We start from the raw sequence: 6,811 nt of genomic DNA, 5'->3' as shown, positions 1-6,811 counted from the left end.
TAGGGAAACACAAGTGTTCCCCACTCCCTTCCTTCCTCCCTCTCAGGTCTGCATTTCTGCCAGAAATGCCCAGCCCTGTGCCCCTACAAGATGGTGCCCTGGGATGAGGTGCGGCCCTGTGGCCTTGGTTAACCTCAAAGACAGGGGGAGACTGAGGAGGGTGTGGGTCCCCTGGGGAGGGTGTGTGGAGATCCAGTACATCTCAAGAAGGCAGGCAGGGAAAGGGCCTGGGGTAGATAGAGGCCTCCACCCTTCACATTATCTACCACTACAACAATACACATACTTAAGGGTGGGAATGAGGTGTTGTGAGTGACAGTGATTTTAAGAGTTCGGGGGTGGGGAGGGTCTGGTAACAGCTGATGTGTACTTGTTATGTGCCAGGCACTGCCCTAGCTAACCCATGTGTTATCTCATTTAACCTTCACCATAACCCTGTGAAGAGGGAAAGTTATTATCCCTGATGACACACAAGCAAAAAGGAAGCACAGAGAGCTTGAATAACTTGCCTATAGTGTGACATAGTGGTAATTTAGTCCTGGACTGTACCATTCCGGAGCCCTTCCTCTTGCCTGCCTTGCTACACTGCCTGAATTGCTAGATTAATCAAATATATTAATGAATGAGGCCATTACACATTTTCTCCAAAACTCAGTGGGCATTAGCTCCCTTTTAAGGCTGGAAGGGGACAAATAACTTGCCCAAAGACACACAAGGGCTTGGGGTCCCGGCTTTTTTTTTTTTAAGATTTTATTTATTTATTCATCACACACACACACGCACGCACACACAGAGGCAGAGACATAGGCAGAGGGAGAAGCAGGCTCCATGCAGGGAGCCTGACGTGGGTCTCCAGGATCAGGCCCTGGGCCAAAGGCAGCGCTAAATCACTGAGCCACCCGGGCTGCCCAAGGTCCTGGCTTCTTTTTTTTTTTTTTTTTTTTTTTTGGTCCTGGCTTTTAAACGAACTCTTCTAAGCTCTAAAACCACATATGGGGGCACCCAGGTGGGTCAGTCATTTATGTATCTAACACTTGATTTCAGCCCAGGTCACGAGGTCACGATCTCAGGGTTGTGAGATCAAGCCCTACATCTGGCTCTATGCTAGGCATGGAGCCTGCTTGGGATTCTCTCTCTCCCTCTGCCCTTCCCCCCCCTAAATACGTACATACATAGCATACATACATACATACATAAAACACAACAAAACAAAACAATGTATGAATGAGGTCCAAGGGGAGATGAACTCAGATATCTGAGGACAAAATGGACAGATTCTCTCCATCCTCCAAGAGGTGAGTATCCCCACTCCATAGCTGGTGTCAAGAGACACAGAATAAGCAAGTTCCCAAACATGACTTCCACAGATAGGGCTGAGGGAGCCTTGGTAACCTCCAGGACTGCAAGACCTTGACCCCAGGAGAGGTTCTGAAAGAAGCAGTCCACCTACACTTCGTGGTCTAGACAAGGAAACTGGGGTCACTCAGAGCCTGTGTGGAGTCCCAAAGAGTCACATCACTCCCATGACTCACTGCTTTTTGCCTTAGTTGTGATCTCTTTTTTGCCTGAGAAATGTACACTTCAATGAACATTAACGAATTGCACACCCATCAACAACCACCTAGGTCAAGTTGTAGACCAGAAGTCTTCTGGGTCCCTTCCCAATTACATCTCTCCCTCCCTCCCCCAGAAGTAACCATTATCATGGACTTGGTGATAATCATTCTCTCACTCTCCTTTATAATTTTACCACTGGTAATGGATTCATTCTGCCTGTTTTTCTGTTTGGCTTCTTTTGCTCAACATCACGTCTGTGGGATTCATCCAGGCTATTCCACATAGTTGTAGATCTTTCATTCTCATTATACAATATTCCATTCTGTGAATATATAACTTATTTATACACTTATTGGTGTATCTGGTTTTTCTATTGGTAGTTTTAAATATATTCTAGGTTTGAACTTTTCACCAGTTGTGTGTGTTTGAATGATTTTCTCTCAATTTACAACCCAATTTGTGGTTTTCACTCTTTATGGTATTTTTTGATCAATAGACATTCTTAATTTTAATGTAATTGAATGTTTTATAATTGTCATCTATGGTTAGTGTTTTGTGTCTTAAGAAAAACTTTCCTACCATGAGTATATGAAGGTATTTTTCTGTATTAAATTCTTAGAGCTCTTTGGTTTTGCTTTTCACATTTAGGTTTTGAGTCTGCCTAGAGTTATTTTTGTGTTGTGAGGATCCACTTTCATTTTTTTTAATATGGATAACAGATTTTTCCATCTATTGAAAGTCCAACCATTTCCTACTGGTCTCACAATATCTCATTGGCTACCTATTCTGAGTCTACATATAAAGTGGGTCTGTTTCTGAAACCACTGGTCTTTCATTGGTCTATTTGCCTACCTTTGCAGCAATATCATACCATCTTAATTGCTATACCTTAAATTAAGTATGGGTGCTCTGGCTAGTTGGCACTTCCACATAGATGTAAGCATTAACTTGCCAAGATATGCAGACACAAATCTATCGAAATTGTGACAGGATTTACAGTGAATCTACAGAATAGTTCAGAGGGAACTGATAGGTTTATGACATTGACTCATTCAAAAACATGTATATCTATTATTTAATCTTTTAGAATGTCTTTCAATAAGGTTTTTACATTTTTTTACAAAAAGATCTTGCTCTCTTGGAGTGCCTGGCTGGCTCAGTCAGTAGAGCATGTGACTCTTGATCTTGGGGTTGTGAGTTCAAACCCCACATTGATGTGGAAATTAATTAAAGATAAGATCTTTAACAAAAAAGGGTAAGATCTTTTTTAAATTTCTAAATAGTTCATAAGGGGTATCTTTATTAAAGTTTTCTGTCTGTTGTTAGTATATAAAAACAATTTATATTTGAATATGGATTTTTGGTATCAGAAATCTTTTTAAATCCTTAATAATTCTAATAATTTGTCCATGGATTATTTTGGATTTTCTATATATGCAATGGTATCATCTACAAATAATGACAATTCAGTTCTTCGTTTCCAATCTTTAAATATTTTTAATTTCTTTTCCTTGCCTTATTGTGCTTGCTAAGACCTCCAGTACAATGCTGAGTAGAAATGCAATAGCAAGCATTCTTGCCATGCTCCAAATGTCAGAGCTCTTCAAATCTCATTTGAAGTATGTAGTTTACTGTAAATTCTTGTAGATAAATACATTTTATGTTAAGAAAATTTATTCAACTAATTTACTAAGGTTTTCCTTTTTGTTTTAAGTAAGCTCCACGCCAAGTGTGGAGTCCAACACAGGGCTTGAATTCACAACCTTGAGATTAAGACCTGAGCCAAGATCAAGAGTCAGATGCTCAACTGACTCAGCCACCCAGGAACCCCTTGCTAAGGTTTTAAAAATCATGAATAGAGGGATGCCTGGGTAGCTCCAACTCTAAGCATTCAACTCTTGATTTTGGCTCAGGTCATGATCTCAGTATTGTGGGACTGGGCCCCATGACAGGCTCTGCATTCAGCATGGAGTCTGCTTGTCCTTCTCCTTCTGCTCCTCCCACTACCTCTCTCTCTCTCTCTCAAATAAATAAATAAAATCTTTCAAAAAAGTAAAATCAGGGATGCCTGGGTGGTTCAGCAGTTGAGCATCTGCCTTTGGCTCAGGGCGTGATCTTGGAGTCCCAGGATTGAGTCCCACATCGGGGCTCCCTGCATGGAGCCTGCCTCTCCCTCTGCCTATGTCTCTGCCTCTCTCTGTGTCTCTCATGAATAAATAAATAAAATTTTTATTAAAAAAAGTAAAATCATGAATAGATGTCAAATTTTATCTAACCTTTTCTCTAACACCTATTGAGATTATTATGGTTTTTCTCTTTTAGTATGCTAATAAAGCAACATGTGCTAAGTTCAAACGTTAAACCACATTACAGTTTTAGAATAAATACACCTTGGTCATATCACACTTTTTAAATATATTGGATGTAGGCAGTGCTAGAGATTGAATAGTTGTGTTCCCTCCCTCACAAGTTGTATGTTGAAACATAATTCCCACCATGTGATGGTATTAGAAGGTGGGACCTTTGGGGTAATTAGATCATGAGGGTGAAGCCCTTGTGAATGGGATGAGTACCCTTATAAAAGAGACCCCAAAGAGTAACCTTGTCCCTTCACTATGTGAGGACACCACAAGAAGACAGCCATCTACGAACCAGGAAGTTGGTTCCCACCAGACACCAAATCTGCAAGTGCTTTGATCTTCGACTTCCCAGCTTCCAGCACTATGAGAAATAAGTGTTTGTTGTTTTCTAGAAACCTAGTCTACACTATTTTGGTACAGCTGCCTAAACAGGCCAAGACAGGCAGTTATTTAGTTTAAGGTATTTTTATGTTTTCTTGAGATCTGTAATATTCGTTTTTCACTCATCAAGGTTTAGTATCAAGTTTCTATTAGCCCCAGAAAACGAGTTAGAAACGCTCCCTTTGGGCAGCCTGGGTGGCTCAGGGGTTTGGTGCCGCCTTCAGTCTGGGTGTGATCCTGGAGACCGGGGATCGAGTCCCACGTCAGGCTCCCTGCATGGAGCCTGCTTCTCCCTCTGCCTGTGTCTCTACCTCTCTCTCTCTCTCTCTCTCTCTCTGTGTGTGTTTGTCTTTCATGAATAAATAAAATATTTTTTTAAAAAAAGAAAGAAACGCTCCCTTTGGGGGATCCCTGGGTGGCTCAGCGGTTTGGCGCCTGCCTTCGGCTGGGGACATAACCTGGGAGTCCCAGAACTGAGTCCTGAGTTGGGCTCCCTGCATGAGCCTGCTTCTCCCTCTGCCTGTGTCTCTGCCTCTCTCTCTCTATCTCTCTCTCCCTCTCTCTCTCTCTCTCATGAATAAATAGATAAAATCTTAAAAAAAAAAAGAAACACTCCCTTTTTCTCCACTTTGGAATCCCTTTTGTAGAATCAGAATTGTTTGTTCCTTGAGTGTATCACCACTGAAGCCATCTGGGCCCAGAGTTTCTGTTGGGAAGACTTCTGTTACTTTTTTTAAAAAAAGATTTTATTTATTTATTCATGCGAGAGACAGTGAGAGAGAAAGAGAGAGAGAGAGAGAGGCAGAGACACAGGCAGAGGGAGAAGCAGGCTCCACACAGGGAGCCCGATGCGGGACTTGATCCTGGGACTCCAGGATCACACCCTGGGCTGAAGGCAGGCGCCAAACTGCTGAGCCACCCAGGGATCCCCAGGTTCTGTTACTTTAATGGTCATAGGACTACTCAACTTTTCCTTTTTTATTTTTTGAGACAGTTTTGTCAAGTTACATGTCTGTAGTAATTTGTCCATTTTATCTAACTTTTCAATCCAGTTGTTGGAAAGTTGCCTTTTTGGATATTGAGCAAATTATCACATCAATGGAAGACCACAGGCACATGTTTGGACTTTGGTATTTGGCCAAGTGAGAATATCCTCACTGAAAGATGAAATGAGCAGGTGTTAAATTTGTTTTCAATACTGTTTTCCAAGGCGCCTGGTGGCTCAGCTGGTTAAGCATCTGCCTTCAGTTCGGGTCATGATCCTAGGGTCCTGGGACTGAGTCCTGTATTGGCCTCCCTGCTCAGTGGGAGTCTGCCTCTCCCTCTCCATCTGCCTCTCCCCTGGCTCATGCTCTCACTCTCTCTCAAATAAATTAATAAAACCTTTTTTTAAAATATTTTTTTCTTTATTTATTTATGATAGTCACAGAGAGAGAGAGAGAGAGGCAGAGACACAGGCAGAGGGAGAAGCAGGCTCCATGCACCGGGAGCCCGACGTGGGATTCGATCCCGGGTCTCCAGGATCGTGCCCCGGGCCAAAGGCAGGCGCCAAACCACTGCGCCACCCAGGGATCCCCAATAAAACCTTTAAAAAAAAAACTTGTTTTCCACTTTCAGAACTCTGCAATTCTCTTCCTTCTGACTGGATTGTCCTCTCTTCCCCTTCAGCACCTGGTGGATTCCTTCTCATTTCTTAATTCAGTTCATGCACCATATCCTCCAAAAAGGTTTCCAGACTCCCCACACTGGGCTGAGCGTCTGTTCTGAGGCCCCCACCACTGCTAATGCAACTAACCACACTCCACTAAAATCCTTTCTCTGTATCTGTCCTCCCACTAGACTGTGAGATCCTTCCTCTGTGTCCTCAGAGCAGAGAAGAGGTGGTCAGTCAACATTTGGGGAACTAAGCTGAGCTTGTAACCACTGAATGACCAACTAAGTTCTCTAACCATGTCTCTGTATTTTCCCACATTGCTTATTTGTTCCTTCATTTTTTTCATTCAGTAGGCATTTATTGAGGACTTACTATGTGCCCAGCACTGTCCTAGAAGAATGGCCAATGAGGAAAGAGGAAAACTAGTCAAGTGTGGTGTCCTGCAAGCCAAGTAAAGAAAGATTTCAAAGTTGATAGGATGACCCACTGTGTTAAATGCTGCCCATAGGTCAAGTAAGATGAAGTCTGGGAGGTGGCCATTGATACACCAATCATATATCATCAGTGACTTCAGCACTTTTGGAAGTGGTTGAGCAAACGATCTGATTGGGACTGTTACAGAAAAGTACTGGAGCCCTGGAGGAGAATGGAAGAAAGTTGGTGTAAACTTTTTCTGTGAAAGGAAGTAAATATATGGTGTTTTATTTTGCTGTGCAGAGATTTTTTATTTGCATGCAGTAAATATATCTATCCTTTCTTTCAAAGTGTCTGGGTAACCTGCTTTGAGTTAGAAATGCAATGCCTGTGGACAGCAACTCTGGTATGAATTCTTCACAGCACATTAACTCCTCTGTCCCTT

This window comes from Canis lupus, chromosome X (genome assembly GCF_011100685.1).
Source record: "Canis lupus familiaris isolate Mischka breed German Shepherd chromosome X, alternate assembly UU_Cfam_GSD_1.0, whole genome shotgun sequence".
Taxonomy (NCBI): Eukaryota; Metazoa; Chordata; class Mammalia; order Carnivora; family Canidae; genus Canis; species Canis lupus.
Note: the sequence above shows the minus strand (reverse complement) of the source record.